Below are 24,656 nucleotides of genomic sequence, written 5' to 3'. Positions count from 1 at the left end.
TGTTGATAAATTATTTAAAGCTATCTGTTTGCCTGTTTATTGACTCAATTCTTATATAGTTCTACTTAAAACTTACTCAGCTAGTTGACACTTAATCATTTGCTATCTTTAGTTTGAGTTGAAGGAGGAGATTTTTGATCATCTGTACTTCTGGTTGCCAAGCATATGGGAGAGGAACGAAATAGAAAAAAAAAAAAGTCCCTTTTGTCATGGTGGCTATTTACTAGTAAGGAGAGGCAGACCAAACAGATAAAGAATTAAAATATTTGAAATGTCATGAGAAGAGAAATTCTATGGACAGCAATAAAACAAAGTAAATTGATATGGAGTCTGTGACGTGGAGGTGATCCTATTTCACGTAGGGTGGCCAGAGAAGGCTTCTTTGATGTGATATCTGAGTAGATACTTGAGGAAAGTGAGGGATTGACCCATGGGCATAGGCGAGGTAAGAATGTTGCAGGTGGAGGGAACAGCAACAATGAAGGCCCCAGGATGAGCGTGTGCTTGGCACATTGAAGGTAAGAAAGGAGGCCATTCTGGCTGGAGCTCAATGAGTGTGTGTGTGTGTGGGAAGATAGGAAGTAAAGTTGGGGAGGGAGCGGGGAACCAATAATATAGGTCATTGTAAGGACTTTGTCTTTTGCTGAATGAAATGTGCCACCATCAGAAGGTTGGTGGACAAAGGAGAATATGACAGGATCTTACTTTTTAATGCAATGATTGTGTGTGCTGCATTCAGGAGAGACTCAAGGGAGGCAGGTATTGATGTAGGGATACTAGAAGCCCTAGCAAGAGATGGTGGGAACTTGGATTAGTATGATGCCTGCAGAGATAACAAAAAAAGTATCAAATATTCCTCAGTGGTTTTTGCCATAAAGAAGTGGAAAATGTAGTTGATTTACCAAGATACATCATATTTCAGGAGGAGCAATTTTCTGGCATGTTGGGGGGAGGGGGAGGATGCAACTTAGAAATTGGCAGCACTTTTGTTAAGGTTCAAATGTGTAAAATTTTATAAGTTAGTCTCTATTAACTTTAATACAAGTCCCGTGATAGTGTACATTAAGTTTCTATTAACCTTAGGAAGCCTCAAATCAGTAATCCTTTATAATAAAATTAAATATTTTCTCTTAAATATTTTTGCACCAAGTTTCTTACTGTTTTTTGTTTTGTTTTCTGCTTTTCCCATGGAACTTCCAAAACATACTTCTTTTAACCTTGGCAGTAATAATAGGAACTATTAATTTTGAAATGGTATAAAACATTCAAACTGCATTAATGTCTGTGATATTCTTTTTTGTTACTATATTTACCTTTTCAATTTTAATTTCATAGATTATCTCAGGAATTTTTATAAAAATGTATAAAGAAAAATAACAATCTCAAGTAACCGCCCTATACAGTGATAACTGTTGTTTCCTTTCATATTTTTTCTGGTCACTCAATAACTCATTCACAACTCACACACTCCTGGTACAGTTATTATATACCAGGAACTGTACTAAATGCTTTATATGGATTGGTTTATTTGAGCCACATCATAAGCCTATATCAGTCAGAGTTCTTCCTTGAAAAAAACCAACTAGCTCGTTCAAACATTCAAAAAAGCCAAATTTATTCAAGTATATTAGCTTTAAGTTTCCCTGGACATGTTGGAGAAGCAAGCTGTGGTGCTGTACAGACAGCACAGCACCTAACATTACAGCACATATTTCGTCCAGTGGAAATATCATCATTGCCCCTTGTTATCACGGACAATGCACATTGCTGCACCAGTTCTCTCAGCACTCGGCACTGGATGATGTCACCTCTGAAATGTTTGGCTCTGCTTTCCAATGACACTCACTGATGTGGAATTTTCCTCAAATCCAGGAAGTGTATCAAAAGTTCTGGGCAACCAAAACAACAAACAGTCTTCGAGAACAGTCCACTTCTTAGGTGGTCCAATACCAGCATATTCATTTTTCACGTATTTCAATCCCGAAACAGTAAGAACACAAGTGATAGAAGTAACATAATAATATAATAAAACTGGCGAACAAGTGGAAAAGCAATGTATGATTCATTGTTTCTCCAAGAAGTAGACCCAAGTACTCATCACTTATGTTTGCACTACAGCACTCTGATCTCCAGGTGATTTCCATCCTTCCTGTAATTCTAGCACAATCTATCTCAATGAACTACATTGAGAAGGTTGCCACCAACCCTTAGCCTTTTTTGAAATATTAGGTTGGTGCAAAAGTAATTGTGGTTTGAAAGATTAAAAATAATTGCAAAGACCACAATTACTTTTACACCAACCTAATAGCAAAGAAAAGGGACAGGGTGATAGCAGTAAACATTGGTTGGTCTGTCCAGGCACACACAAGAATCCATGCTGGCACAGCTGGTGGCAACTACACCCACTGTGCACAAGCATCAGTAACATACATATTTGGTTACTAAACAGAGATTCTAGAATGATTGAGTAGTGGAGTGGTTCATATTTCTACCGCTGAAATCCAATAGTCATATCTGAGTTTTTCTGGGACCTTGGATAAATTACCCAATCTCTCTGACTTTCAGTTTCTTCATCTATAAAATGGGGGTATCAATAGTATACCTAGTTTGTAGGACTGTTGTTGGAATCATATGATATAACGTGTGTCCCTCCTTTTACATATAACCTATTTCTGAGTTTGATGTCTGTATGGAGAGGTCTGAGTATGTGACTGGGTCCGAGGAGGAACATAGTTGGCTGCTCTCACTGATAAATTGGGAACACAACAGAGTCAGTAGCCAAATCAGCAATAATGTGGCAAAGTCTCAAAATAGAGCTTGTAATCGCCTCTGTAGTATACATGACTCAAGATTCCTTCAGCAGCAAAAGGAGTTTATGCCTGTGAAACATAAAACAAATACAAGGAAAAATAATTTTCTAATGGAAAATGAAAAGATACACTTTATATTGTATCTATATTGTATTTATATTGTATATCATAGTGAAGCAAGGTTGGAATGGCCACACATTGACATCAGCATTGCAATCATAATTATGTCTAGTAATTACCAAACATCTATTACATTCCAGGTTCTACTCTAGCAATACTGCATGTATAATTTCATGTAATCCACATTACAATGTTTGAAAGGTGTGAAACTGAAGATCAAATAATATAAATACGTTGCCCCCAAGTACACAATTTTAAATGGCTGCCTAACATCTATAGAGTCATGTTAAATCACCCACTTACTGAACAAACATATAATCTCTACCTTTTACCACAATGCATTCCCACCAACTGCAAGGCAAAGGAAATCATTGTAAAGTGAATTATATTTTCCCGAAGGAACTGTGCTATTATTGGAGGTTGTACTCTTTTTTTTAAAGATTTTATTGGGGAACAGTGTGTACTTCCAGGACTTTTTTCCAAGTCAAGTTGTTGTCCTTTCAATCTTAGTTGTGGAGGGTGCCTTTCAGCTTCAAGTTGTTGTCCTTTCAGTCTTAGTTGTGGAGGGTGCAGCTTGGCTCCAAGTCCAGTTGCCGTTTTCTAGTTACAGGGGGCACAGCCCACCATCCCTTGCGGGAGTCGAACCGGCAACCTTGTGGTTGAGAGGACGCGCTCCAACCAACAACTGAGCCATCCGGGAGGCAGCTCAGCTCAAGGTGCTGTGTTCAATCTTAGTTGCAGGGGGCAGAGCCCACCATCCCTTGCGGGACTCGAGGAGTTGAACCGGCAACCTTGTGGTTGAGAGCCCACTGGCCCATGTGGGAATCGAACCGGCAGCCTTTGGAGTTAGGAGCATGGAGCTCTAACCGCCTGAGCCACCGGGCCGGCCCTGGAGGTTGTACTCTTAACCAATAATTTTACTTTGAGTACATTCTATATATGATACACAGCACCTCATAAGAGCAAAGGTGACAGGACTATAAACTGTGCTAAGTCAAAGAGATATTAATTATATATGTGATGATTAATTATATATGTGATGAGCAACAATGTAGCCTCTCTTTTTGGAACTTAGAAAGGTTTTTGGGGAACATTTCAGATGGGTTTCTCTCTTAAAGGAACTCTCTTGAGGGAAAGAACTACTCTAAAGCCCCCTTTCTCTCTTGATAAATGTCCCTTTTTGTCTGCAGTGTCACTGGAATTATTCCATTAACGATTCTTTTTAAAAATTGCTATTCCTCCCTCCCCTCCAAACCAATGAATTTTCCATGGAAGCAGAAAACATACAGAAACCCTAGCCCGGGGCATGGAGTGGGTCTCTCTTCCACTAGCGATTGGAGACCACCTCTCTGTCTATGGAGTGGCCTTTGTTTTCCTATTTACTCTCTGCTAAATAAACTTTCTCTTACTTTACACTCTAAAAAAAAAAAAAAGCTATTCCCACATCTAGTATTGAGTGACACAAAGGAAGAAAGAACATTTAAGTGATTCTGAAAACCTACATTCTGGCCTTATCTATTCGCAGTTGCCTTTGAGGTGTGACCAGAAGATGCAGTGAATGTTTAAATAAAAATGCGTAATACAGTAAAAGACCCATTGCCATTAATCTCCTTCAAAATACTCCCCCAAACTTCGAACACATTTATGCCATCCTTCTTGCCACTTTCTGAAGCAGTTCTGGAAGTCCTCTTCCGTGAGTATCTTTACTTCATCCTCAATCATGTCAACACTGTCACCCATCGCTTCTAGTACCGCAGTTTCTGTCAAATAAAAACATTACATGTGTCCTCATCCACCTTATTCACTGGATCTGGCACTGTGTGACTTCTGGCTCTTCCCCAAAGTCAAAATGACCGTGAAAGGTAAACATTTCAAATGGATTCAACACATCAAGGCAGTCACGACAGAGCAACTGAAGACACTCTCAAAAGAGGACTTCCAGGACTGCTTTAGAAAGTGGCAAGAACGATGGGATACGTGTGTTTGAAGCCAGGGTGATTAGTGGCAATGTGTCTTTTATGCAACACATTTTTTTATTTAAACATTCTCTGTACTTTTTTATAGCTCTTCATATATGACCCAAGTAGTAATGCTCTTCCCTGTGCCTCAGTTTCTCTGTCTCTGTGAATATACTAGAATAGGTGAATTTGAAAGGCCATGCAGGGCTGTAGCTTTCTAGAATCTTATATAGGTGCACAATCTTTGGATTCTGTTCTAAGTTGTTGGAGAGCAGAAGTTTTCTGAATACAGTTCTGTTGACCCTTGACTATTGGTCTGCTCTTGCCCCAGCACCAAGTCACAAAAGGAATCTCCCACAGGTTGTATCCTTTGCTTTAGTGATAACAGTGGTGGTTCCAGGCACATAATGTAATACCGTGTTTCCCTGAAAATAAGACCTAGCTGGACAATCAGCTCTAAAGCGTCTTTTGGAGCAAAAATTAATATAAGAGCTGGTATTATATTTATATTATATTATATTATATTATATTATATTATATTATATTATATTATATTATATTATATTATATTATATTATATTGTAATATTATATAATAGCCGGTCTTATATTATAGCAAAATAAAACCAGGTCTTAAATTTTTGATCCAAAAGACGCATTAGAGTTGATTGTCCGGCTAGGTGTTATTTTTGGGGAAACATGGTATGTTAACAGTGAAATTACATGGAATCTGGAAGACTTGAATTGAAATTCTGTTTCTTCATTTCCTGAGTGACATTCAGCTGAGTCACTTAAGTTCTCTAAACCTAAAATCTTCCCATTGGTATAACAAAGGCATGATTCTTTTATTGTGGGGTTATGCTAAAGATTAAGCAAGATAATGTGTGGAAAAGGCCTGTGTATAGCTATATTCTTATTATAATCATGGGCTAATGTGAGGATTGCAAACCCAGGGCATTCTGAAATCTTGTTAGTGAGGCCCTCCCTAATGGGACAGTGTGCCTGGACAAAGGACTTTAGAAGTGAGATGTAGGTGCTAATATCTGTCAGATGATTTAAAAATATATACTTTGAACAAATAATTTCAATTGTTTAACTGAAAATACTAACAACATTCACAAACAAGACAACTACCAATGATCGTCCAACAATCTTATGAATAGCTTTGTTTAAAAAAAAAATGGACAGAAGCTATCATGTTAGGAACACTGAGTGTGCCTCATCCAAAGACATGATGTTTATATTTTTAGTAAAAAATCATATATTTAAGGTGTACAACATAATTCTTCGGTATGCATGTACACGGTAAAATGATTACTACAGTCAAGCTCATTAACATATCATGTCCTTACTACATAGTTACCATTTTTGCATATGATGACAGCACTCAAAATCTGTTATCTTAGCAAATTTCCACTATTCAATACAGTGTTATTAACTATAGTCACCATGTTATATATTAGATCACTAGACTTATTCATCCTACATAACTGCAACTTTTGTACACTTTGACCCATATCGCTCCATTTCCCTCACCTCCCTGCCCCTGATAACTAATATCCTATTCTCTGCTTAAATAACAAACAAGAACACAACTTACCAAAACTTATGGGATGGAGCAAAAGCAATACTAAGAGGAAAGTTTATGACCTAAAATACATACATTAAGAAAGAAGAAACATCTCAAATAAACAACCTAACTTTATACCACAGGGAAATAGTAAAAGAACAACCTAAACAAAAGTTAAAAGAAGAAAGGAAATAATAAATATTAGAGTAGAAATTATTCAAATAGATTCAAAAAAATCAAAATTAAGAGTTTTTTTTTTAAAAAAGCAAGAAATATCAACACATCATTAGCTAGATTAAGAAAAAAGAAGACTGAAGTAAAGAAAATCAGAAATAAGAGGAGATATTTCAACAGAGGTCTCAGAAATAAAAAGGATCCTAAGGAACTATTATGAACAATTATATGCGAACAAATTGCATAACCTAGAAGAAATGGATAAATTCCTAGAAACACACAATTTACCGACATTGAATCAAGTAATAGAACGCCTAAGTGGGCCAGTAATAAATAAAGATCTGAAGCAGGAATCCAAAACCTCCCAACAAAGAAAAGCGCAGGACTGTATAGTCATAGCTGAATTCTACATAACAGTTGAAGAATTATCATAAGTCCTCCTCAAACTCTTTTAAAATATAGAAGTATAGGGGATACTTCCAAACTCATTTTATGAGCCAGCATCAGCCTGATACCAAAACCAGACAAAGATACCACGACAAAAAACTACAGACCAATATCCCTGATGAATACATGTGCAAAAATCTTCAATAAAATACTAGTAAACTAAATTCAATAACACATCAAAAAGATTATATACAATGATCAAGGGTGATTTATCCCTTGGTTACAGGTTGGTTTAGCATATACCGATCAATCAATGTAATAAACCACATTAACATAATGAAAGATTAAAAACCACATGATCATATGAGTAGATACAGAAAATGCATTTGACAAAATCCAACATTCATTTTTGATAAGAACTCAATCAATTAGGTATAGAAGGAAACGTCTTCAATACAATAAAGACCATTTATGAAAAACTCACAGCTAACATCATAATCAGTGACGGGAAATCTGAAAACTTTTCCTCTAAGATCAGCTACAACGTCAGCATGCTCATGCTTGTCACTTCTATTTAACATAATACTGGAATTACTACCAAGAGCAGTCAGATAAGAAAAATAAATAAAGGCTTCCAAATCAGAAAGGAATCTTGTTTGGAGATGACATGAAAAAAAAATCTGTTTGCAAATTACATGATCCTATACGTAGAAAACCCAAACAACTCTCTCTCTCTCTCTCTCTCTCTCTCTCTCTCTCTCTCTCTATATATATATATATATATATATATATATATATATATATATATCCATTTTCATTGCAGCATTGTGCACAATAGCCATATATATATATATATATATATATATATATATATATATATATATATCACACTTCCTGATTTCAAACTATGTTACAAAGCTGTAGAAATTAAAACAGTATGGTACTGGCATAAAAAAAGACACATAGAGTAATGGAACACAATAAAGAGCCCAGAAATAATCCCACACATATACAGTTAACTAATACTCAAAAAGCTTGCCAAGAATACACAATGGGGAAATGATAGTATCGTGAAATAAGTGATGCTGGAAAAACTGGATATTCACATGTAAAGAATATATATATAACCTTTTAGAACTAATTAATGAATTCCTTAAAGTTGCAGGATATAAAATCAGCATAAAAAAGTCAGTTACATTTCTTTACATGAGCAGCAATCTATCTAAAAAGGAAATCAAGGAAACCCATTTACAGTGGCATCAATAAGAATAAAATACGTAGGAATAAATTTAACCAAGGAGGTAAAAGATCTGTACATTGAAAACTAGAGAACATTGATGAAAAAAAAGTGAAGAAGACACAAATAAATGGAGAGCTATCTCATGTTCATGGACTGGAAGACTTGATATTGTTAATATGTTCATACTACCCAAAGTGATCTATGATTCAGTGTAGTCACTATCAATATACCAATGGCTTTTTTTCAAAGATGTAGCAAAAAAAGTCCTAAAATTCCTATGGAACCACAAGATACCCCCAAATAGACAAAGAAAGCTTCAGAAAGAAGAACAGATTTGGAGACATCACACTTCCTGATTTCAAACTATATTACAAAGCTATAGTAATTAAAACAGTATGGTACTGGCATAAAAAAAGACACATAGACTAATGGAACACAATAAAGAGCCCAGAAATAATCCCACACATATACAGTTAACTAATACTCAAAAAGCGTGCCAAGAATACACAATGGGGAAATGATAGTATCGTCAAATAAGTGATGTTGGAAAAACTAGATATTCACATGTAAAGAATAAAATTTGACCCCTATATCTTACACCGGTCACAAAAAATAAAACGGATTAAAAACTTACATGTATGACCTGAAATTGTAAAGCTCTAGAAGAAAACATACAGAAAATCTTCTTGACAATGGGCTTGGCAATGATTTTTTGGATGTGATACCAGAAAAAGAGGCAATAAAAACATAAATTAATGGGACTACATCAAACCAAGAAACTTCTGTACAGAAAAGGAAACAATCAACAAAGCAAAAAGAAATCTATAGAATGGGAGAAAATATTTGTAAACCATGTGTCTGAAAAGGGAATGATATCCAAAACACATAAGGAACTCATACAACTCATTTCTTTCAAGAAAGACAAAGAAATAGCCAAGAGGTACATGAAAAGATGCTCAATATGACTAATCATCAAGAAAATGCAACTCAAAGCCATAATGGGATGTCATTTCACACCTGTTAGCCATTTAATTATGGCTATTATTTTAAAAAAATAGTTAAAGATAGGTATTTGCGAGGATGTGCAGAAAAGGAACCCTTGTACGTTCTTGGTGGGAATGTAAATTGGTGCTGCTGCTCTGGAAAATAGTATGGAATTCTTCAAAATAACCAAAACTGGAGCTATCCTATGATCCAGCAATTTCACTTCTAAGTAGCCAAAGAAAATGAAATCAGTACTTTAAAGAGATGCCTGCACTCCCATTTTCATTGCAGCATTGTGCACAATAGCCAAGCTATGAAAACATCCTTAGGGTCCACAGATGAACGGGGTAAAGAAAATGTGATATATTCACATATGTAGTGGAATATTATTTGACTTTAAAAAAAAATGAGAGTCTGCCATTTGCCACAATATGGATGAACCTGGAGGACATTATCCTAAGTGAAATAAGCCAGATACAGGAAGTAAAAGGCTGCAAGATCTTATTTATACATGGAATCTTAAAATGTGGAATCTGAAACCATTTAGAAGGTGTCAGCTGATTTTGAAGTGATCAGTATAACAAAGCTTGATTAGACTATTGCTATTTATAAATGTCTGTTAATTCACTTGAAATATGTGAGAAAATTATAAATCTGGAAAGGATCACAGAGGACGCTTACTTAACAGTGAAGTGCTACATTGAACCATCATTCAAATCCCTAGGGTAGCCTTAAACATTACAGGTTTCTGAGCCCAGAACCTGGATATTATGATTTAATAGGCGAAGTATGGCTGCTACGAATCTATGTTTAAAAATATCCCTGGAATATTAATGACCCAGTTAAATCCCTCATTTTACAGCAGAGGAACATGTAGTGGACAGAGGAAGACTGAGGTCACAAAGCAGGAAATTGAACAATGTTCTCTTGATACTTAATCTTTTGCTCATTCTAGAATACCATATGGCAAACGAAGGTATTAGAACTGCTGGTACTTTCTGCGAGCCAGGGCCATTGCGGGTGGTGCCCTGGCCATCTGTACTGAAGTCAGGTTTATGTTCTCATGCACATGATGTGAGCCATTTAGCAGAGGCAACATTCTACAGTGTCACAGTGCCAGGGTGTCAATACTGTAAACTCTCCTGAGGTATGGTGCCATATCAAAATGGAGCAAAAATGACAGGGAGAATCCAGATGTAAATTAAAGTGAAGAGAATCAGGAACTGCTGGGAAGTCAGTGCAAGAGAGAGGAAGGGAAGGTCTGGAAACATTTTTGGATATTCCCTTAGTAGTTTTATTGTGCTCCCATGTTTCTAGGCATAGCAAATGAGACAGGAACCGCTCGATGGTCAAGGCGATGTAAGATGAGCTTGCTGTCCCAGGTCCTTTGCGACCAAGGAAATAGTAGGTTCATACGAGGTCAAATAATTAAGTTCGTGAACTTGTTGCAATGATGTTGCTAACTGTTTTTGATATCAGAGGGATTATTCATTATGAATTTGTACCAAATGGACAAACAGTTAACTAAGTTTACTATGTGGAAGTGCTGAGAAGGCTGCGTGGAAAAGTTAGACAACCTGAACTTTTCACCAACAATTCATGGCTCTTGCATCACAACAATGCACCAGCTCACAGGGCACTGTCTGTGAGGGAGTTTTTAGCCAGGAAACACATAACTGTATTGGAACACCCTCCCTACTCACCTGATCTGGCCCTCAGTGACTTCTTTCTTTACCAAAAGATGAAGGAAATATTGAAAGGAAGACATTTTGATGACGTTCAGGGCATCAAGGGTAATACGATGACAGCTCTGATGGCCATTCCAGAAAAAGAGTTCCAAAACTGCTTTGAAGGGTGGATTAGGTGCTGGCATCAGCGTATAGCTTCCCAAGGGGAGTACTTCGAAGGTGACCGTAGTGATATTCAGCAATGAGGTATGTGGCACTTTTTCTAGGATGAGTTCGCGAACTTAATTGTCCAACCTCATATGTATAGGTACCAAGATATGAAGTTCATTCAGAGAGAGATGCTCTTATGACTAAATATATCTACCTGATCAGTGTAACACCAAAATTAAGATATAGTATTTAATAAGATGATATTCAAGTTGATCATTCGAGAAAAACTTTACACCTGCACTTGCAGGTAATACTTTCATGCATGGAGAAATTATTTTCCATTTTTAGTTCTGGTTATAATCGTTCTGTGGTAGTGGCTACTTGTTTATAACTTTAACAAAGCCCTCATCTACAGCCGATTCTAGTATTTTATTAATTTTGAAATGTTTGAAAGTTTAGAGTCTGGGAATTGCAGGACTGGGATTGTAATCCTCACTTGGCCATGAACCAACTCTGCGACCTTGCGAAAAGTTTGTTTTCTCCAGACTGGTCCTAGTAAGAGATGATTTTACAGGGCCCTGCGACTCTTAAGAGTCAATGAGTTCAAAAGATGCAGGCTGAAATGAGAATAAGATAGCAGGTGCGTGTGTGAGGGATAGTGTGGAATCAGGGCTGATTCTAGTGCTTCTTTGGGAATAAAGAATGGAAAACACAGATAATGTACACCTATGCTTCGCTTTCTCTTTTCCTCCCTCCACCCACAAATATCTTTTCCTCTCTATTCCTGCCATTTGAATGTTAATGTCTTTTAATTCAAGCTTTGTCCCATGAATTACACGATTTCTGTAGAGTTTATTGATTTTAAACTAAAGATGTAGAACGTTGTTGAGGCTGAAAATAAATTTTGGCAACAGACGATTGCAAAACCTCTGCTTCCTATTGGTAGAGAAAGAAACCCTTTAAAACAATGAAAAAAATCCCCAAGTGACACTCACTGAAATGATGTGTAATCGCAGTTAAAACTGACAAGCTATTTTGTTTCCTTCTCATAAATTCAGTTACAGCCCTTCCTGTTCACAGTCTTCCCGTTAATTCTTTTGTCCAAAAGCTTTAGAACGTTATTCATGGTTAGCTGGGGATGGGGGTGGCGGGTGAGAGGAATGAGCAACATTGTGTTTTCTTAAAGTTCAAATTTCTTTGAAAATTTGAGAGCATTCATGGGGAGACAGAAAAGAAATAACCCTGGTAATCCTTCTAGAGCCATGTTTTCTCTTTCGTGAAAGGCTTTGCGAGACTCAGTCACAGCAGCATTTCAAGCATGATTGAATGCATGTGTAATTTTTGAACCCTTCATTGAAAGCCAAAGTACGAAAATCTAAAGGAAATGCTTGTGAAAAACCTCCTATCATATTTTATGCTACAATAGTTATATATCTTGAAACCCAGTGTTTTTAATGCAGTATTCTCAAGCCATTGTTCAGAGAACAAATGTTCACTAGGTGGTACATTGGGAAAGACAAGAGATTTTGGAATCAGAACATCTTGGGTTAGAATTCCTCTGCCACTTTGTAATATGCCAATTTGGGGAATTTAGTAAACCCCTCGTTTCCTTACTTGTTTCTGTGTTTTTTTGTTTGTGGGTTTTTTTTTTGGTGTGTTTTTTTTCTAAATAAAGTTTATTGGGGTGACAATGGTTAGTAAAGTTACATAGGTTTCAGGTGTACAATTCTGTAATACATCATCTATATATCACATGGTGTGTTCACCACCCAGAGTCAGTTCTCTTTCCATCACCATATATTTGATCCTCTTTACCCTCATCCTTACTTGTTTCTTGTTGAAGGTAGAGTGAAATGTATGTGAAAGCACTTTCTGAAGATGACGGTTTCAAGGTGGAGGGATGGTGTTATTAGCCAGTCAGCTCACTGAGGAGCCAGTCCGATCCTCAACTGGTCTTCACGGGGTAGTGTCTCTAATGTGACAATTGCTATTCTCTTTAGAAGAAGGTTGTTGTGATTATGACTGAGATAGATGATTCTTTCGAAACATCCACCTTGCAAACTATGGCACAGATTTGTTACTTGAGACATAGTATTGATCTAGACACTTCTTGCCTTGCAAAAGTTTAACTGTGGGTGTTTGGAATAGAAGAGAGAACACTCTCTATTTAGACTTTTATTGTTATACCTGAGTTGCTGTTCAGAATAACTTTGTCCTCAGTGAACAATCAGGACATTTACAGGCGATACAGATAGCGAGCTCGTTAGTGAATGACAGCATCTGGCCCAACCTCAGCACGCAGTTTCTAAGAATTCAGGCCTGGAGCTTGTGATGTAGTTTCCATTTATGTGCGCTCTCAAGTTTCCTTTTTTTTTCTTCTTTTTTTTTCATTTTTGTTCAATGCTTGTGATTTAGCCTTGCATCATGTCAAGAAAATATAATTGAGTTCAAACAAATTCATAAGGCAAACGCTGATGTGGAAAAAGTCAAGTTCTTTTCTGAAGCCGCTTTCAGGCATTTCCTTAAACTGGGCATTTAGAAGTGGAGTCACATGGATTTGGGGCCCTTTCCTTTGGACAGGTGTTGTCAGTTGCAGCTTTTGGTCTCTTCCTCACCTCCCGGGCTGGTCCCTCTTGCCTGAGTTACAAAATGCGGTATAGTCATTGGGGAACAGCCGGTTTTCTTTTTGTCATCAGCCCTGGAGAGCTGGCTGCTGCAGATGGCTCCCCAGAAATGATTTTCTTACATCCTTTATCATTTCTTTCTTATGAGAAAATTGCCTTGGACATTCATTTGAAATTAGCTGTGGTTTTTTCAAGAACATATCTCTCACAAAAAGCTATTGAATGCCAGTAATAAATATCTTGGGTAGCTAAGATACCCAGTCTTGCACCTAAATACAATGTCTACTTTAAGTCGCTGAGTCACCTTCCATTAATGTACCTACTTTTGAATAGCCACCTGGTTATATATCCAGATTTAAATAGATCAATTTGGTCTAATACCGTATACGTTTCATCAAAATGTCTGTCATAAACAGGAAAGGTACTAAAGGAGTAATACTTTTTGGTAGCACGTTGTATAGATCAAGGGCTGTCTTAATTATTATATGTATTTAATTCTTAAAATATTCTTAAAAGTTTAGACATCAAACAAGGCAGAGGAAGAAGAGAGTTTTAGTAACCTGTGCCAGACTGTAAAGATTCATTCATATTCAGGTCAGACTCCTCTGCCCAACAATTGGCCGTGACACTCAGCTCCTCAGTGACCTCTCCTGGTGCCCTCTCTTTCCTGCTCTTCCATTTTGATCATTACGTTCAAAGTGGAAATACAGTTTTTTGCTTAGTTTATCCACTTTTCTTTTTTTCGAGTTAATGTCAGGCACAGAGAAATTCACGTTCCTGATATCCTTTTGAAAAATGAGACAGTTCAAATTTCCCAATGCACAGACTGAATTCTTAAAAAAAGAAAAAAAGAAACCCCAGAAATCTTACCCATGTCTCTATAGTGAGAACTGTAATTAAAACAGTGGTTATCAAGTCCCAGTCCAGTAGTCTAACAAATAGAAGGCTGATAACTTTGGTGTTTCATTTTGTTTTTCATTGTGTTTAAATAATTTTTATTGACATGCATGAATTTAAAATGAGGTCAATTAAAAAATATAATTAGCTCAAGCACGATTCCACCAAATTAGCCCTTCATGCGTGAGCTGAATGACCTGTTCACAGAGAAATATGCCAGTGACTATCCCAGAAGGGCAAGATTTCAAGGCTCAAATCTCCTTACACTGCTTGTATTGAGAAACAAACTCCTATGTGATCACCTTTAAACTGAATCCCACTAAAAGACACCAAATGATAAGGCATTTATAATTCTTCCTCGGGGAAGGAAAGTATAACTCGCATCCACACTCCCCCCCACTATTATTAAGGTTATTTTTATTGAACCCTTGCTGTGTACCGGGCATTAGACTAGATATTTTATTTACATTCTTCAAGTGGCCTCGTGAGGAGATATTATCAACCTCATATTTCTTTTTTTTTTTTTAACCTCATATTTCTTAATTCAGTAATTCTAAATACTGAAGCTTTTAGCATTTGTCACTCGGAAAGAATCAACCAATTAGTAAATGGCAGAAATGATATTCAGAATACATTCTCCTGACTCTAAAGTCCATATGATTTCACCAAGGTTGTAGCTGTTGCATTGAAGTAAGGAGAGAAAACCTCGCAGATGTACCTGCTATGCCCATCTTCTTAGGTTAAAGGAAAGTTTAGAAGTGTGCTTACATTTTTATATTCAATCCCATCAGTGTTAATTGGTAAACAGATATTCTTTGCTTGTTTTTTACTCCTTGGGGTGTCAGGAGTTGTAGTTTAAAGTCTCATGACATTTTTAAAAGAAAAAACAATTCTGTCTGTGAGAAGAAAATGGAGAATTGTCTGTTGTTTCCAAAGGGCATGTAGCCACGCCCCAAATATTTTCAGTGATTTTGCATGTGACTTTTCAGGAAATGGTTGTCTATCGTAATGGATGACATAAGGAACAGTAATATTCTGATATTTTTTGTTAGCTCTAGATAAATGTTTATTAAATTCACATTATATTAACATTTTAATAAGTGAGTAATGCCATTTAATGTGAACTACTTGAATCATAATACAGTTGACCCTTGAGCAACGCAGGGATTAGGGGCAATGAACCCCCTCACCCGCGCAGTTGAAAATCTATGTATAATATTTGAGTCCCCCAATACTTGAGCTGTCCCTTGTATCCGTGGTGGATGGTTTCAGTACCCCTGGTGGATACCAAAATCTGAGGATACTCAAGTACCTATAGAAAATGGCATTGTTCAATGCATACAGTTGGCGCCTACACATCTGTGGTTAGAAGACAGTGCAGGTATTTATTGAAAAAAAATCCACATGTCAGTGGACCAATGCAGTTTAAACCTTGTTGTTTAAGGTCAAATGTATACTTACTTGTAAGTGCTCCTTGTATTTCAGGAATATCCACCCACTGTCTTTTAAACATGTTATAAATACCTCCCTCAATTCACATGTAGATGTAATTTTTGCTTACGGTTGTTAGTGTTTGTTCATTATTCTGTTGTTTTTAATTATAGTTCACATACCATATTATATTAGTTTCAGATGTACAACATCGTAATTTAACATTTATATACCTTATGAAGTGATCATTACAAGACTAGTAACCATCTGTCATCATACATAGTTATTATATTACTGACTATATTCCCTATGCTGTACATTACATTCCTTCGACATATTTTATAACTGAAATTATGTACTTCTTAATTCCCTTCCCCTTTTCTGCCCATCCCACACCCCCTTCCCCTCTGGCAACCATAAGTTTGTTCTATGTATCTATGAGTTTATTTCTGGTTTCATTTGTTCATTTGTTTTGTTTTTTAGAGTCCATATATAAGTGAAATCATACATTATTTGTCTTTCTCTTCTGACTTATTTCACTTTGCACAATACTCTTTTGGCCCATCCATGTTGTAACAAATGCCAAGATTTCATTCTCTTTTATGGCTGAGTAATATTCTATTGGGTGTGTGTGTGTACACACACACACACACACCCATATATTTTTATCCATCCATCTATCAATGGACACCTAGGTTCATTTGTTTTTGGATTTTCTTTGATGATATTCTTACTTACTCTGTAGTTAAACACAATAGGTCTTAGGCTTCAAAAGGCCTTCTACATTCACCCAAATATTATAAAATCATTCATTAATATGTTATACTCTGGTGCTTTAACACTAAATGAAAATTTAATGGCTTTTAATTAGATTATGAAAATATATCATCATTTTGAAAAATTCAAACAATACAGAAAAGTATAATGAAGAATGTAAAAAGACCCAAAATAATAGTCAAAAACTTACATTGTCATGAAAAATGTATTTTTAGATGTATCATTAGTCATACGTACACCATGTCCAAGTTGTGTGTATATGTGCGTTTCTCTGTATACTCTATGCACTCGGCCTTTCTCATTCCACAATAACAGTATGTAGTGGTGCCTTTTTTGTATCAATTAATATAAATATTCCTTATTATCGTTAGTGACTTCACAGTGCAATATTTAGTGGACTTACTATAAGTTTATTAACCATCTGTTTCCAGTCTCTCATTATTTAAACAGTTGTTCAACTAAATTATTTGTGTCAGTATGTGTGTATATACCCTTACCAAATTGTCATAGTAGTTTGTTATGTTACCTTTCTAGACTTGGAAGAATTGTTGAACCACAGATTATTGCAATTTAAAATCTTGATATATATTTCTAAAAGAATTACTATAAATATTGAGCAATTTGTACTTCTAACATCTGCTTAATTATTACAAACCTGATACTTAGAAGCTTATACAGCAGTACCTCAGTTTTTGAATGTCTCCGCTGACGAACATTTTGGTTTACAAATGCCATAAATTTTATGGATCTATGATATCATTAGATAGTAAAATTTATGCTAAATTTGCAGTTTTAGGTGTTGATTTTAAAGGTCTGGAACGGATTAATCCATTTTGCATTACTTTCTATGGGGAAACCATGCTTCGGTTTTCGAATGTTTCAGAACTCGAACGGTTTTCCAGAACGGATTATGTTAGAAAAACGAGGTACCACTGTATTTCATTAAAAATGTATTTAAATGCCAGAGAAGTTAGCACACACATCTCAAGTATAATATTAGATAAAGTTCTCAATTTAATTTGCTAAAAATACAAGTTTATATTTGAAGTGAAATGGCCACACAAAACAAGAACAGATGTAGCATATTTCGATGTAGTTTCTCATGGCTCCATACAGTTGACAATGATACTTTCTGGGCATATTTGCATCTTGTCTGATTCATAAAGATCTAGATTTCCTTTTCCACTGCCTGTTTATGCCCAGAGCTTGTAATTCCATTACAGAGGAACCGACAAAAACAATCTATCATATATCATTTCAGGGCATGTGTACACTGATTTAAACTAAAATTAGTACCAAAAGAGCCACGTATTCACTCAGGTGGTGGTGAGAATGGTGTTAGAGCACTTGAAGAAATCAGAGTGGGACCTAGATATCCCTAAACACTATCTGCCTCTGTCTTCTTGGTATCCTCTAGGTAAATAGAGATAAAGAGGGAATTGAGAGAGAGAGAGAGAGAGAGAGAGAGAGAGAGAGAGAGAGAGAGAGAAAACATGAGCAAAATTATGAAATAATAGAGTGTGTAGGTATCTCAATACGTTGTCAGGCCAGCAAATGTGGTTACACACAAGTATGTGTTATGACTCCTAACATTTCAGTGCTGTCCTGCAGTAATACAAAGTGTGAGTCAAAAATTTTTAAGAAATGAAAATTGGAAAAGCTGTAGTGTATTTTGAAGAATCTGGAGTTTTTCAGTAGGAAATTGAGAAATATAATACTAAATAATGTTAAGCAATGCCGTGATGTGGGTAGATTTGAATTGTAGATAACTGGCATTTTTGTGGAGACCAGATTAGTGGAGGACATGCATAAACAAGAAAGTAGAGTCAGGAGGTTCTTGAAGTAATACTGGCAAGAATTGATGGTAGACTGAAGTAGCTAGTATTAATAGGAAAATAAAAAATAAGCTTTTAAGAGATAAAATTGACTTGACTTTGAAAAAGATTTTATGAATGGAGGAGGGAGGAAATGTTAAGGGTTACTAGTTTATATGTTGAATAGGGAGAGTTGGATTTAATAGAAGTTTTAATTTTGTCAGGACTATATGACAAAGTAATCAGTGGCAAGGGTATTGAGGCTATGTACAAAAAGTTATTATAATTCAAAAGCAAATTAATATGGGTAAGGAGTGAAGAAACTATATCAAAGAAATGAGGGACGTGTATAAATGGAAAGATATTCTGTGCTCATGGATTAGATGAATTAATATTGTTAAATTGTCCATACTATCCAAAGCAGTGCATTATCCTGATCAAAATTCCAATGGTCTTTTTCACAGAAATAGTATCAAATCATTCCTATAATTTGTATGGAACCATAAAAGACCGCAAATAGCCAAAGCAATGTTGAAAAAGAAGAACTAAATTATAGAGGCATCACTTCCTCTAATTTCAAACTATATTAAAAAGCTATAGTAATTAAAACAATATGGTTTTGGCACAAATAGACATATAGATCAATGGAACAGAATAGAGAGCCCAGACATAAACTCACACATATATCGTTAATTTACAGCAGAGGAGCCAAGAATATACAGTGGGGAAAGGACAGTCTCTTCCATAAATGATTTTTGGGAAGATTGGACAGACACATATAAAAGAATGAAACTGGGCCACTATTTTATACTATACACAAAAATTAACGCAAAATGGATTAAAATCTTGAACATACCGGTAAGACCTGAAACAATAAAGCTCTTTGACATTGGTCTTTGTGATGATTTTTTTATTCTGACACCAAAAGCAAAAGAAACAAAAGCAAAACTAAACATGTGGGGGTACATCAAACTAAAAAGTTTCTGCGTAACAAAGGAAACTGTCAACAAAAGAAGAAGGAAACCTAATGAATTGGAGAAAATATTTTCAAACTATATGTATAAGGGGCTAATATAAAAAAATATATTAAGTACTCATACAACTCAATAGCAAAAAAGGAAAAAAAACAGCATCAATTGAAAGAAAAGGACAGAAATTCTGAATAGACATTTTCACATTTTTTATATGTTGGCTGTACACATGGCCAACAGTTACATGAAAAAATACTCAACATCACTAATCTTCAGGAAAATTCAGATCAAATCCACAAGGAGATATCACTTCACACCTATTAGGATGGCTATTATCAAAAAAATTAGAGCAAGATAAGTGTTGGTGAGGATGTGGAGTCAAGGAACCCTTGTGCAGTATGGGTGGGAATGTAAACTGACGCAGCCACTGTGGAAAACAGTATGGAAGATCCTCAAAAAATTCAAAATAGAACTACCATATGATCCAGCAATTCTACCTCTGGGTATTTATTCAAAAAAAAGAGAAACACTAATTCCAAAAGATACGTGCATCCCCATTCTTGTTGCAGCTTTATTTACAATGGCTAAGATATGGAAACATCCTATGTGTCCATTGACGGATGAAGGGAGAAATAGTGATATATATGCAATGGAATATTACCATAAAAAAGAATGAAAATTTGCCATTTGCGACAACATGGACAACATGGATGGACCTAGAGGGTATTATGCTAAGTGAAATAAGTCAGAGAAACGGAAATACTGTATGATCTCTCATATATGTGTAACATATACGCACTAAGTTTACATATACAGAGCACAGAGTTTTGGCGGCCAGCAATTGGTTTACAGGGTGGTAGAAATGGGTGAACTCTTAAAAAGACAATCATGGCACTGTTCATCTTATAGATGACCATGTGACCATCCAACTCATACCACAATCTTAGGAAATATTCCCAGTCCACAGGCTAGAAGGGCAGGTTTATATTGTACTATATAATGATATCAACCATGGGCCACTAGTTAATGGAATAGGGCTGGACATCTGATCCTCAGATTCTTATCAGACCACTCAAGTTCTCCTTATTAGAGGCTGTAATTGAGATCCAGTGATTGAGTCAGTCATTGGTCACTGACTCTTAAACTCAAGTTTAAGAGTCACGTGGATTCATGGGTTGAGGCATCGGTTCTGGGGTATCCCTAATCATCCATGTGTGTTTGCTGAGAATTCTGTCTGTCTGTGTCTGTTTCTTTTCTTTTTCTCTCTCTCTCCTCCCTCCCTCCCTCCCTCCCTCCCTCCCTCCCTCCCTCCCTCCCTCCCTCTCTCCCTCTCTGTCCCTGTCTCTGTCTCTGTCTCTCTCTCTCTCTCTCTCTCTCTCTCTCTCTCTCTCTCTCTCTCTCTCTCTCACACACACACACACACACACACACACAGAAAAAGTTCATCTGGATTCCAAATTCCCATGAGTCTCTGTTGTGTTATATTCTGTGAAAGTCTCTTGTATCCTTATAGTACATCTTATATTTAGTTGAGCTATTTTGATTGAAAACTCTTCCACACAACTCCATTTGCTGTAAGAGAGCAACTGTGATTTACTCATTCATTCAATAAACATTTAATGAGCACTTACTATGGGCCTGCATTGTTGGATGCACTGTGAAAAATACAACTATAGGCAAAATGTGGTTCTAACCAATTAGTGGAGAAAAACAAATTAAATAGAATTAAAATACAATGAAGTGAGTGCCAAACTAGTGATGGGTAGTGAGTGTTATGGCCTCAGCTGTTAAGGACTCAATATGACAGTTGAATCTGAAAGATTTGGTAGAGTAAAACATGTGGTAGAGTCACAGCAAATGAAACTCAAAATTTAAATTTGCCTTGAAGAATGAGTAGATATATGCAAAATGAAACAGAGAGAATGTATAGATTGAAAAGAGAAGGTAGCTTAGGACCAGATCCTTGAATAATTTCAACATTTAAGGGCAAGGTAGATGGGATAAATTGACAAAGGATATGTGAAAGAAGGGGCAAAGAGGTAGTGTTATCCAAGCTAGAGGAAAAGAGTGTTTCAAGCAAGTAGATAGACCATCATTGACAGGTTAAGAAATTCAGTTTCTGAAAGTTCACATTACATTACTGACACAGAGTTGATTAGTAACCTGAGTTGCATGGCTTTCTCTATAATGGTGAGAATAAAATCTGATTGCAATGGCTTGCTAGCACAAGGGAAGTGAGGAACTGGAGAGTCAACAAAATGAAAAAAAAAGGCTTCAAAGGTTGATAAAGTAATAGCTAAAGGGAGAAGTGGAATCACAGGATAATTTTTTAAACATGCAAATGCTTCAGTACGTTTGAATGACTAAATATGATATGCATAAGTGTGCACAGGAAATATTAACTAACTGAAGATGTGGCAATGAAAGATTCTCCTTGAAAAGGTTTAGATTTTTGCATAGAGATGTTAAACTTAGTTTTATTTGTAATAACCCCAGAAGAAATGAGTCTGCACGTCCCCAAATAAATAGTGGAAAGTTTGAATAATATTTTCATAAGATTTGGGTGGATTATTATGAAGTCTTTTAAAATAATGTTATTAACATTAATGATAAAAATAAAGTTGGTGAAAAATTAATATTAAGTCAAAAACAAAGTACGATACAATGTAGAAAGCATATGAACCGTGATTCTTATTCTGTTACTCAAACATACAGGAAAAAGATTGGAAAAAAATAAACTGTTGAACAGTTATCTTGGATAGTGAGATTACTGGTGATTTTTAATTGTCTTTCTAAAGTAAAGCCTTTATAAATTACAATAATAAGCATGCATTTTTATAGTCAGAAACAATTATTCATATATAGTAGATGAGTAATACATGATCTATATTTCTCGAGGAGACATAAAATCATGTACTTTCAACAATTATACATTCTCCCGTTAATTTATTATATCATCATGATCTCCCCTCTTCTAAAAATGTATCTTCAACCCTACCCAAAGTGCATGTTATATGTCTTTAAGCTCTTTAGTATTGTACAAGAACAAGCTTTTCAAAGTGTGCTTGCGCGCCCGTAGGTATGTGCATGCACACACGCTTGCGTATATGTATGCCTGTGTTTGGATCATGATGAGAACGTATTTCAGGACCTTTCTTAGCTGAAACAATTTCACATCTAGTTTAATTTTTCAATCCTGTATTCAGAGACTAATATATTTAAAATCATTTTCATGAAGCCATGGAAACTATTTAATGTTATTTCAATTAGTGGTGAGTGAATGCAAGAATGGAGCCTGTGTGACTGATTAAAACTTCTTTCTCATTTATAAAAAAAGAAAAAATGAAATCTTGAAGGGCTCCAATTTGCTGCTATTAACGATGCAAGTGAGCTTAAATTATAACACCACTAAGAGCAAAGAAAGATTTTTTTTAATGTGAATTTCAAGAACTGTGAAAATCATGACACCAAGATATTAACTTCCCATTGTATTCTCAAAGTATTTCAGCTTTGTAGAAATAATTTGAGAAGAAAATCCCCAGTATTAACATTTAAAGTTGTGAGCTGCTCTGAATTGCCTTATTGTCTGCAAGACTTAATTTAACTTAAAGCCCCAGTATGAATACTCTCAGGATCAGATGCTGTCTCTAAGCACCACCTGGTCATAGAGAGAAGTCCTTTCTAACTACTGGAGAGTTGGGGTTGAAAGCAAATGCTGTGCTCTACCTGGAATTGTTAGCTTGCCACACATTTCTCTGAAGTCCAAGGTGGCCATCTTTACTTGGTGACCATGAGATTGAGCAGATCAGTGATTTAATTTGACAGCTTATCTCTCCATGAGGATGGTGACAGCCCAGGATTTTCTGGCTTTGGAGGAGGAAGAGGAGGAGGAGGAGGAGGAGGAGGAGGAGGAGGAGGGAAATAGCTCAGGATCAATATTCATAAAATCGATAAAGGATAAGCTGTTTTCTTGATTGTGCTGTTTGAGGTAGTCACTTAATAGAGGGTTCAGAAAATTTAAATAGTAGCAAATGCAAAAAGGTTAACTAAATGAAGTAGAGTAATGAAAAATCTCCTTCTAAATATTCTTTGAAATCCTGGCCATTTTTGCTTTTCAAAAAAGAAGACAGAACAAAACAATACTAGCGAAAGTCAATATGAAAGGTATTTTCTGAAACCATTACAAAAGCATACCAGATTTTGTCAAGATGGCACAACAAGTACACACTTGAACACACCTTCTACACTCCAAGCATATGGCAATGACAGATAATATATAGGAAAAAATACCAAAACAAACCAAAAAAGCCAATTAAAAAGGAATATAATATCTGTATGAATCAAAAGAACAGCAGAAAAAGAGCCTCTTAAGATTGGCTGAAGCTGCAGCTCTGCTAGGCTCTGAGTTTGTAAGCAGGCAAATGTAAGCAGGAGTTGTGTTCCTGTGTGGTATTAGGACCTAAAAATCCTTTTTTAAGGGTAGGGCACCAGAAGAAAGTTCATTGGTGGAAACCAGAACCTGATTTTGCACTCCCCATTTTGTTTTTAATTGGGAAAGTGTTTGGGATTTTGAGACTTAAAGGGCTCATTACCTATGGAGTCAAAAGTATAAACATAGAACCCTACGTACAGAATCTGACTTTCTCTGAGCTTATGGCTAATGATTCGCATCAGAAGTAAGACTAGGGCCTGAGTGGGACCTGGCGGTTGGGCAGATGCAACTATTCACACATGAGACTGAAAGGTTATCAGAGACAAAGTGTGAGTGTTTGTGGAGGAATGGGGGAGAGGGAGCTGGGGGCGGGGGCAGGGGGAGAGAGAGGTTGAGAAAGGAAAACCATCCCATTAAAAATAAGCCTGCAAACCAAAATTGTAAAACATGGTGAGAAATATGCTAAAAAGGTAGACCAAAAAAATCAATATTAAGAACATGTGTTTATGTAAATGAAAACAATTTGTGAAGCGATATATAAAGGACTGTGAAATTACTAGTTTAAAGAAAGGAAAGTTACAGATCAACATCTACAATGTCGTTTATCTGCTATTGATCTACAAAAATCAT

General features: G+C 36.1%; 1 long non-coding RNA gene across 1 annotated transcript in view; it reads right to left on the bottom strand.

Moving 5' to 3' along the window:
- Window positions 1-4,588: 4,588 nt before the first annotated feature.
- Window positions 4,589-24,656, bottom strand: part of LOC141569608 (uncharacterized) — a 328,130-nt gene continuing 308,062 nt past the window's right edge. Inside the window, exon 3 of the long non-coding RNA XR_012493297.1 lies at window positions 4,589-4,690. This is a non-coding gene — a long non-coding RNA (uncharacterized LOC141569608). The remainder of the gene's footprint in view (window positions 4,691-24,656) is intronic.

This window comes from Rhinolophus sinicus, chromosome X, assembly GCF_036562045.2.
Source record: "Rhinolophus sinicus isolate RSC01 chromosome X, ASM3656204v1, whole genome shotgun sequence".
NCBI lineage: Eukaryota > Metazoa > Chordata > Mammalia > Chiroptera > Rhinolophidae > Rhinolophus > Rhinolophus sinicus.
This window is presented reverse-complemented; position numbering and strand designations above follow the sequence as displayed.